Genomic DNA, 11,706 nt, shown 5'->3' with positions numbered 1-11,706 from the left:
ATATATATCTCTATTGAATGTTTACAACATTGTCTCACTTTTGTACTCTTCATCTTTTTCTAGGATACGTATCCGAGAAGTATCTTATAAGTATCCTTGTGTATCCATGGAGTATCCTATAAGTATCCGTTAAAATATTTTTCAAAAATTTAAATAATTAATTCTGATACTTCGTGGGTGCGTATCAGCGAGTATCCGTGGAGTATCGGTATCCGATATGTATCCGGTACGGGTACGTCTCCATTTTGGAGTATCCGGGCTTCATAGCTTGTCTGCCTTTGTAAATGGATTTGCCTTAAAATAAACAACAACAACAAAAACAACAAAAATAGAATTCATTTGTTCAATTTATTGAGTGTAATATATACCACCTCTTTTCTTTTTTAATTTTTTTAAAATGTTTTTTTATTTATCATTTTCAAAGTTTGAAATAGTTGCCAAAATTATCTTAAACAATTTATTGCAAAGAGAAAATATCTAAAATAAATAATAATAGATAATTAAAGTTACTTTAAGAAGAAAAAAAATGCATAAGTTAAAATTTATTAGTTTTTTTTTTGCATAATTAAATACTTTTTTATCAAAAAGATTGACAATTATAAATAGATTTAAATTTAATAGATACCATTAAAATGATCATTAGAAAGGAGAAATTTTAGTTGGATAGAAATGATAAGACATTACAAAGTACGATTCCATATTTTTTTATTTTCAATATTATTGTTAATTGAAAAGGTTCAATAATTTTAGACTTTAATGTTCTAAAAAGAATTTGCAGTTGGGAGGGAGGCACGTAGGGTAGAATAGGATGATTGGGTAGACCCATGGGATGGTGGCAGAGCATTTAACTCGAGATGTCATGCAATGCAACAAAGTCATGTTTTCATCAAGGTTGAAATAAATGAGAAAATGACAAAGATTCTATATTGTTTTGGTAGAAAGGAAAAAAGAAACTTAGCAAAAGAAAAAGCAACTTTATTCATGCAGGATGTACTTTAGAATGCTTTTAAGTTTTTTTAATAAGTAGATTACACTCCTCTCCTTAAAGTTGTTTAAATTACACTCCTCTCCCTTTTTATGTTACGAGGGAAGGAGAATGTAATTCAAAGATCTTTGAGGGTTGAGGGGAGGAGAGGGAGATTTTCTCTTTTTTTAATTTAACTATATAAACTGTTTTGCGGAATACTTTATTTTGGCATGATAATTGGGCAGGGGACATCCCTTTGCGGATTAAATTCCTCCGTCTTTTGATCTAGGGGTTTAGTGGAGGTGATGTGGAGATTAGGGTGGGTGGGTGGTTGGAGGTAGGGGGTGGGAGTGGCGTCGTAGGTTACTGGCTTGGGTTTTGCAAAAGGGGTGGTGGGGTGGGGATAGAAATTCCGGTGAGGAAAAGAAGCTCCGGTGAAGGGAACAAAAAAAAAAAGACAGAAAATGAATAACAAAAGAAAAAACTAAATGAAAATGAAAAGACACAAAGAGGTTATGAAAGAGAGATTGTAAAAAGTGTAACTAGTCAAAGTTGAAGAAAATTCTGTCCAATTTGTTTTTTTAAGAAAATAAATAAATAAACAAATAAAAGGATGAGATACATTTTTTTTTTTATTATTTAGAAAAGGATGAGGTACTTGAATAAATAAACAAATATTTTTGGTAGAATGACAAAGGAAAAAGGAAAAAAGAAAAGGGAAAAAAATCACAAACAGGGCATAATCTATGGAATTAAGGCTCAACACTGACTCCAACTTCGAAGGAAGAGTATGCCAAAATGTCACACCTAACCTTGAAGAACGGCCGAGCTTGGCCAAAAAAATATGCGCAACAATTTCCCTCTATAAGCACATGTTGGAAAGAAATGTTAGAAATATGCTCCTTTAAACCAAAGATCTTCACCAACAAAGAAGTGTATGCATGCATATGCTAGTGGTCTGGATGTTGAACAAGGCGGAGGACTTATAGAGAATCTATCTCGCAAATGACCTGTTGAATCAAGTTTCTAAATAAATAAACAAATATAGAAATGCTAACGAGTGTTTATGAAAAGCACTAATCTTTAGTAATAAGTTTTAAAAAAATCTGTGTATATATTAAAATTTTAATTATTTTTTAAAGAGATAAATTTAAATTTAGGATATTTAAATAGTGTCTAGGAGCACTCGCTGTGAAATTTTTTTATGTTGGAGCATCATGTATGTTGTTCCTCCTTTTCATGTGTGGCATATTGTTTGATTTTGCATATTGTAGCGGTGTTTGTTTGATTTTTATTGAAAGATCAACTTCGGGGACCAATCCCACCGCTTACTTGTGGGGGCCCGTTCTAAGTCAGAGTTTTGCTTTATATGGACTTGCCCACCGAAATTAGCACCAGAGGGAATCAAACCTGAGACCTTGAGAGGAGCACACTCTAAGATCTCAAGCCAACTACTAGGTCAACCCCAAATGAGTTTACATATTTAATTAATGATTTAAGATAAATCTGGAGACATGTGTATTATGATCAATATTTATTTGTATGCATTTTATTGTTGTATACTATGCAATTATTTTGGGTCATGTGAGTTTGTTCCATATTCATCATTTACATTTTCTTGAGAGGATCATTTACATTTTAAGTGATATTGAATAGTTGTATTTGATATATTATATCATTTTTTTGTAAAAGCTAAATTAGTCCACATAAATTGGCACCGAAAAAAGTCGAATTTGAAACATTGAGAAGGAGCACACTCTCAGGTCTCAATCCAATACCACCAGATCAACCCAAGTGGTTATATACTCTATCAATTTAAATGAACATTTATTTATATTTGTCCAAAATAAATAAATGGGATTTTTTAGTCATTTTAGTCGTCCAGACAATGCCATTGTAGTTTTAATGTTAGACAAGTTTTTGATTCTATAAATAATTTAAATTTCGTTTTTAGTTCTAAAAAAGTACATCACAAAGTTTTAGTTCCTTAGATGTTCTTCATTACAACTTTTGATACGTGCTTTTAAATTAACTCATGTGTTATTTTCATATTTTTTTAATGAATTTTTATTAAAAATGTTTAAAATATTATTACAATTTTCCCATACAGTCCATGTGAGCTTAACTCAGTTGATAAGGAAAATGCATAATATATGCAAGGTCCGGGGTTCGAACCCCAGACACTACAGAAAATAAAAACTCTACCATACAAATTTAGAATTTTTTAACAAAATCAAAGTTAAATACGAATTTTTAAGCACTAAAACTTACCATACAAATTTAGAATTTTTTAACAAAATCAAAGTTAAATACGAATTTTTAAGCACTAAAACTTCAAAATTCATATTTAATCTGTAACTTGTAATTTTTTTAAAGATTTGCGATAAATATTTCTATAATTTATAAAGTATGCAAGAAGTTATTCAAAAATTAAAAAAAGTACACATGATTTTACTTATAAACAAGGACCAAAAGTCGTAACGAAAATAAAATTAAGGGATCAAAATTTGCTGAAATTTTTCACAGGAATTAAAAATGACATTTGAGATATTTATAGTGACAAAAAACTTGTTTAACTTTTTTTTTATAAAGTGGTCTAGTGGATAGGAATTCATCTCGTAAAATGAAAATTAGGGAACTTGATGTTCAAACTCTAACCATCCATATATAATACGTTGTCACTATCAATTGAGAAAAACTCACTCCGGCTTTAACCTTAATTTTTAAATATATTTAAACCTCTCTTTTTCAATTTAATGTTTGAATAGAGTTACTGTATAAGTTTTTATTTAACCTTCTTGTTCTCATAATAAAGGGTCATTCATTCATAAATTAAAGTAAAATAAAATATAAGCAATAATTACTTTAGCTAGAAATCAAATTGGGATTTTTTTTTTGGTACAAAATTGGGATTTTCTTTTTGGCAAAAACTTGATATTTCTAATGGATTTAATTTAACTCTAGTTTATTTATTAGCTTTTTTGACAATTTTTAACAAACGTTTATATTAATTAGTGATTAAGTCTAACTATTGATCAAATAAAAGTACAGTTTTCTTTGTACAAAACCGTTTTCTTTACCAAGAATAAAAGACCTTAGTTGGTAGGGTTCTTTGTCTTTATTTTAGCCGAACTTAGAGAAGATATATAGTTTGAATTTCGGCTATTTTATTTTGGAAAATTTGAATTTGGGCTTTTGAATCAAAAACTAACCGTTGCCATCAGAAAAAGAAAAGGAAAATATGGTCTTAAAAAATTAGATTGCATATGGATCAACCGTCTTGTATTTCTGCATTTTTTTTTTTTTGACAAATTGTATTTCCGCATTCTTACATTTGATTTATTGTCAGACTTTCACGTAAAAAAAAAAAAAAGGAAAAAACCTAACCGTAAATCCCTCAAAATTAGATATATATCAAAAATTTCCGAGACCACCTCCACCACAGCACCGAATTCAACCAAAAGGTATCTCTCAAATTTTCAGAACAATTCGTTTAATCCACCAAGATCATGGCTGATGCAGATTTTTATTTACTGGATGATTTGTGGGAACGTGTTTGCTCATTCCTGAATGATGGTGACGATAAAGACAACAATTGTTACTTGAAGTCTGTCTCCGTCGTCTCAAAGAAGTTCCTAGCTATCACCAACCGTATTTGATTCTCTCTCACCATCCGTAAAGATACACATCCTTTCCTCACTCCCATCTTCCATAGATTTCCTAATCCCACCTCGCTCAACCTCTCACAATTTCGTGGTGATTACAATTTTGACCGCAACAAGCTTCTCTCTAAAATCTCTTGTTTTCCATTGAAAATCACATCGTTCAATCTCACCAACGACGCCTTGATTCCCTTAAACGGGTTGCGAGTTTTCTCCCAAAATATTACAACTTTGACATCTCTCAATTGTTCCTACAAGGATTCCATCAATATCACTGACTTGATGCTCATCTCCGACTGTTTCCCTATGCTCTAAGAACTCCACCTCAGCAGACCTGCAATATTCCGCGGTGACTTCCTCAATGTGATAGAGACTCTTTCGTTGGCACTTCTGAAACTTCGTAAGGTTAATCTATCTCGTCATACTCATGGATGTCAAAATCGCGACTTAAGTCCCAAAATCCAGGTTTTCGCAACTTTGCGTAGCTTGAACGATTCAAATTCATAGCAGAATCCCAAAAAAAAAGAGAAAATCCTATCAAAATCGCACAAAATCATGAAATAAGTTCAAAATCGCAAGATTTTGATGGATTTTGTTCATTTTTTGATAAGGGTCAATTTTTGACCCACTTCGTCAATTGACCCGATTTGAATCCATGACCCGGTTCTATAAATACCGAAAAGGCCAAATTTTTTCATTCTTTCACTTCCCCCACACTTCTTCATTAGTTACACGGTTCATCTAGTTCAAGACGAACTAAACCTAACTAGATTGCCTCCTTCCTAACTCTAATAATTGGCGATTTACACGTGATTTATGATTGCATATAAGCTTTGCCTTTAAATATTTTGTTAGGCATCTTACTCACTTGTGATCAAGTATTTTGTCAGGCGTCTAGGATTGGCCTTTAAGTATTTTGTCTTGGTTGTTTAACATTATTATGACTACTAAAGAATATTTGCATCTAGGCTTTGAGTCATTTATGTATATGTATTTTGTGGACTTTGAACTATAAGTCATTTATGACTATATGCAATTTATAACATATATTTAACATATTTTTGTTTTGGTAGAATCCTCGATTTTGATTGCGATTTTACGAGTCCCGATTTTGCTATCCTATATCAATTCTACAAAGTCCTTGAGTAAAATCCTTAGATTTTGATTGCGATTTTACGAGTCCCGATTTTGCTATTCCCTTTCGACTTGAAGTAAAGTCCCGATTTTGACAACCTTCTCATATTTACCTCAATGACCAATTGCTTTTTCAACTGTTCAACAACTGGAAGCTTCTCGAATAGGTCATCATATTTGACTGTACCGACATAACAGATGCTGGTATTGCTTCTGCTCTACGTGTGAGACCAACATTGAGGTCTTTATCCTTTCACAATTTTTTCAATTCGGACAATTTCACAACTTTGTTTGCACTGATTAAGAGATGTCCCTCACTTAGTGATATCAAAATGGAATCACCTAGTGATGTCACAATGAAACACACATGTATGAAGGAAAGTAATGTGAAAAATTCAAATTCTTCCATTGATTTGGCTGTAAGCCCTCAATTGAAGTCTCTATGCTTGGCTCACAATACATGGTTAAGTGATGAAAACATTATTATAATGTTTGCTTCCATTTTCTCCAATCTGCAGCTACTTGATTTAAGTTATTGTAATCAGATATTTTTTTTTTTGAAGAAGCTAAACTAACCCACCTAAATTGGCACCAGAGATTGTAATCAGATATCTAATTATCTGATGAGGGAAAAGATTGTGGAGAATACCAATTCTTCGATGGATTTTGTTGTAAACCATTGAAATCTCTATTCTTGACTCGCAATACATGGTTAAGTGATGAAAACATTATAATGTTTGCTTCCATTTTCCCCAATTTGCAGGTACTTGATTTAAGTTATTGCGATCAAATATCTGATGGTATTTGTCAAGTTTTAAGATGTTGTAAACTTAAACATTTGAACTTAGCTCACTGCTCAAAAGTGAAATTGCGTGGAGTGAACTTTGAAGTTCCCAAACTGAAGGTGTTGAACTTGTCACATTAACGAAGAACTCTATCTGATTTCAAAGACTTATCGTGGGCTTTTGCAACTGTTACTAGCTTGAACATTGTTATTATGTCACTAAAAGAGGCGTGAATCATGTGGTAGAAAACTGCACACAACTGAGAGAGATCAATCTGAAGAACTGCTATAAAGTGCATCATAATGTTGTTGACTCGATGATATTATCAAGGCCATCATTGAGAAAGATAACTGTTCAACCTCGTTGTCGTTTCAACAACAAAAAGAGGGAACTCTTCTTGAGTCATGTACCTTCTCTGCTAATATTTTGCAAATCCTCTGTTGAAGTTTGAATTTTGAAATAAAATGTTTTTGTTTTCTGATTTATTTCTCCAAGAAATTACTTCTTAAAATAAATTTGTGTATAGGCTCATCAGTCTGCTCATATAAATGTTTGAGTTATTGTTCTAAAATTAGTACTGTTAGTATTTTCAATTTCTTAGTTTGTGAGTGCCAAGTTTGTATGAATGCAGAGCTAATACCTAATACATTAAATAACATTATGAAACACATCTTTTAACATAACATGGTTTGGTTAAAGTATGATTTTTGCTTATGCGAATATCAGTGCCAAGTTTCCATATTGCAACTCCATGAATCTATCTTTATATAATACAAAAGCATACATCTATAAGCAATAGTACACGTGGCGTCTTCATATTCTCCATCTCATTTAATGTTTTTTCATCAACCAATCAAAATGGATCTTTACTCATTCATTTTCTATTAGCCAATCAAAATAAATCATATGACTCATCTATTTTTCATCAACCAATCAAAGTTGATTATGACATATTCTTTCCTATATATAGACAATTTGATTTTCACTATTTTCATCTACCTCTTTCTTCCATAAAAAAATCATTGCTTTCAACCCCATTCTCTTTTATTTTATTTATTTATTTATTTCTTATTTTTTATTGTTTTATTGTTTAATTTATTTAACATTTCTTATTCTTATGTGACTTTATATTGTGATTTCTTATGTTGTTGTTTTCTTATTCATATTCTCTCTTTTCAATTATTTTTTTGTGTTTATAAGTTTTTTGATTTTGACCGGATCTTTAGTTTAGACATGGAAGTCAATCAAGAGAAAAGAAGAAATGCATCACATATCAATCAAAAAATATATCGAGGATTTCTATAACCCTTTTGTTTTATTTTAATCTCTCGATACTCGCAACCTTTTCTATCTATTTATTTTTTGTTGTTTAACTTTTCTTATATTTCTTATGTTTTTATTTTACTTTTGATAATTTGCTCTTTTATATTTTACTTTGGTGAGTATATTTGATTTTTCTCTATTTTTCCTACTTTATACTTGAGATGGAAACCAGATAGACAAGAAGAAATGCATCTCATTTTCACAAAACAGGTTGAATTGATAACTTTGGAGTGACATCTTCCAAATGATCTTTTTTTGAGAGGAAAATGATACTTTTATGTATATGTCAAAAAAGAAAGTCGTTTTTATGGCATTTTTAATTTATTTTTTCGGTAAAAAGTTCATTTTTCTTTAACTAAAAGGGAGAAAGGTGTTATCCTAAAATTTTAAGTGCATTTAAAAAAATAATAAACACAGTAATCATTTATGTTTTATTTCTTTATCCAAATTAAATATGTAAATGAATTCATACAATTATTAAAATTAATATTCTAATTAAAGATTATTAAATTATTATGTTTTTTTAGAGAAAAATATTAATTGTTTTATTCAAATCCATATTTTTGTATTCAATGCATTCATTCTATTATTAAAACGTATAATCACAAATGCTTTAAAACCAACTCCATATTTAACTCTTTCCATAATCTTCGCTTCATCCATCATTTCTACAAAAAAAAACAATTTTTTCACAACACTTCTATTATTAATTGCTTTCAATTTTTTTTAATTGCTTTCATTTGTTCATATTTCCATTGCTTTAGTGATGTATTTCATTTTCAGTAATAATATGTTTTATAGAAGTAGTCCAAGTCAATGCAATTTTTTTCTTCCATTTTCACATTGAACATATTGAATGCAAATAAAAACGTTTAACACTAATTTTGCATTGATTTTGGATACCTATAAAGACTGATTTAAGAAAATGTACAGAAAAAGTACATAAAACATTAGAATGACATGAGAAAAAAGTACATTGTTGCATCATTTTAAAAATTAGACTTAATTAAAAAAATGTCACATCATTTTAAATGTCTAATAAACATGTATTTTATTAACTCAACATAACACATGTGTATTTCTCCAATGTCACATCCCACCAAAGTCTAAAAGTTAAAGAATTTAATTAATACACGTTTAATAAAAAAAATAGCATGAACATTATTAGCATAAAAAAATGTAAATAAATTTGATCCGGTACCTATCAAAATAGTTCATTATTAAGTTGGGACAACAAAGAGAGTCTACATTGGATTGGATGATTACACTAGGCTAAGAACGATGACACAAATGATATGGACACCACTTTACTTAAAATGTATGATTAGCATCTCTTTTGTCACCTCAACATGACATCCAAAAACTAAAATTTAATATAAAGAATTAAACAAATGACATTCAAACCTGACAAGACATTCAAACCTGACAAAATAGTTCATCATAATATTGGAAATGTTGGGGAGTATAAACTGGGTTGGATAGACACATTAGGTTAAGAGCAACCACAAAAGTAAGATTGACACCATATCTTCATCCAAAACCTTAAGACATTACATGTATGAGTCATCTCACTTATATGTTTATCACCATATACTCTTTCATCCAATGTGATATGGTGTCATGCGGATTGAGGCACAACGTGGTAATAACGGTGGGTAGATGATGGTTTCATGGAGGAAGGTTTCTCTTCCTTTCTTTCATGAGAAGAAATAAAATAAATGTAAAAAAAATGAAAAGGGAATTAATCACAAGAGCATTAATAAGGAAAAAAAATAGAGTGTGTGCTTTGAATGTGAGAGTATAAGAAATAAAGTGAGTTAATGTTAATCTATTGATTTTTTTAAAGAGTTTGAGATTTTGGGGTAATTATTTTACCAAACAATTAAACTCAAATATAAAAATGACACATCATTTTAATTTTTTAATAAGCAAGTATTTTGTCAACTCAACCGAACACGTCTTCATTTTCCCATTGTCAGATTCCACCATAGACCAAAATTGAAGGAATTTGAAATATTGAAGGTTGAATAAAAAAATAATATGAAAACGAATGACATCCAATAGCTTAAATTTAAGATAAAAAATCATATTAAAAAACCAACAAAACAGTTCATCGTAATTTTGGGACTTCTGGGAGAATCTTATACTTAGTTTGAACACCACATTTGACTGAGAGAAACCAAACAATTGAGTTTGATACCAAATATTCATCCAAAATCTCAAGACATTAGGTATATAGGTCATTTCACTTATATGCTGTTCAAAATATACTCTTCCATCCAATGTATAATTTTATCTCACATTTGACACATTAACTTATATTAATCAAGTGTGCAACTCTCTGCGTTCGTAATTGTGTGACATAATAAAATAAGGTCGAACGGAGACGCGCTATGTTCAAAAAGGTCGGTTGATGATGGTTTCATAGATGGAGATTTATGTTCATTTCTTTCCTGAGAAGTATGTTGATTTCATTTTTTTTTACGGAAATATATATAAGTGTATCTGGTATGGAAATCAATTTACAACAAAAGATAGTATGTTGATTTCATTTTATTTTTACGGAAATATTTATTAAGTTTTTGTGAGCTTAACTCAATTGGTATAGACAATCCATTTTATATGCATTGGTTAAGTTCGAGACCCCAAATACCCCAATTATAGGTATAACACAAAAAAAAACTCACATCTCCATAATTAATTTTGCTTTGTTTTTGGATTAATTCTTTTATTATCGTTATCCATATTAAAAATATATGCTTGATTTTATTCATCCATGTGGGATCTTTCGGCGTTAAAGACTACTATTTCAGTGTTACATGCGTTAAATTATTGTTGTTTGGAGATACGGAAATCCAAATAAATATATACGCGTTAATGTTAATGTATAATGTTTAGTTAAAAAAAAAAAAGTAACGATACATATGTTATTGATATATCGTGTATAAAACTAATAAATCTGCTTTATGAAAAAATAATAATAATAAATTTAAGATTTAATTGATGTTTATATAATATATGCAGGGGCGGAGGTTCAAACCCATGACACTCCACTTCTCCACATTTAAAATATGTGAGCTCTAGCCACTAGGCTACTTAACCCAACAAAAAAAAATAGTCGACAATCTAACCCGTGCTTGGCACGGGTGTCCAGACTAGTATCTATATAATATAAATTTAGGACCTATTTCATGTCCCATTTTGGAAGTTATTTTCTCTTCTTTTGATGTTGACATGTGACATCATAAACCAAACCAAACATTTGTTTTTTAAAGTGACATGTGGCGTCTAAACCAAACCAAGCATTTCCGTGCATTTAACAATTAATGAAAAAAAGAATAATAAAGGAATATTGGATTAATGAAATGAACTAATTATTATCTTTATTTTTATTTCATAATAATTATAGTAATGTGACACTATTTGTTTGGTTAAGACTATTTCAAATATATTTCTCTTTCAAAAAAAATGTCAAATATATTTTATTGAAATGTAAATATGAACTAATAAATTTATGAAATTAATGATTTCATGAAACAAACTAATTTTTATTTTTATTTTAATAATAATAATATTGTGAATTGTGAGACAATTTAATAACATATTTTATTGAATGCCAAACAATTATGAAAAAAAAATCAATATCTTAATTTTTATTTGTATTTTTATTTTAGTAATAATATAATAAAGATGATGTGAGACAATGTTTTTTTTAACAATGTGAGAAAATATTTTTTATATGTCAATATTATTTTGTTGAACCAATCATATTTCTTATATTTTAAATGGTCAGCAAATCTCAGCCACACTATTATTGACAATATGTATTTTGTTG

General features: G+C 29.7%; 1 pseudogene; it reads left to right on the top strand.

Annotated features, from left to right (window-relative positions):
- The first annotated feature begins 217 nt into the window (after positions 1–217).
- Positions 218–6,999, top strand: LOC146914258 (uncharacterized; annotated as a pseudogene).
- Positions 7,000–11,706: the final 4,707 nt, after the last annotated feature.

The sequence above is a fragment of the Medicago sativa genome, chromosome 6 (genome assembly GCF_051527215.1).
Source record: "Medicago sativa cultivar Bolivia chromosome 6, Bolivia_mono, whole genome shotgun sequence".
Classification (NCBI taxonomy): Eukaryota; Viridiplantae; Streptophyta; class Magnoliopsida; order Fabales; family Fabaceae; genus Medicago; species Medicago sativa.
This window is presented reverse-complemented; position numbering and strand designations above follow the sequence as displayed.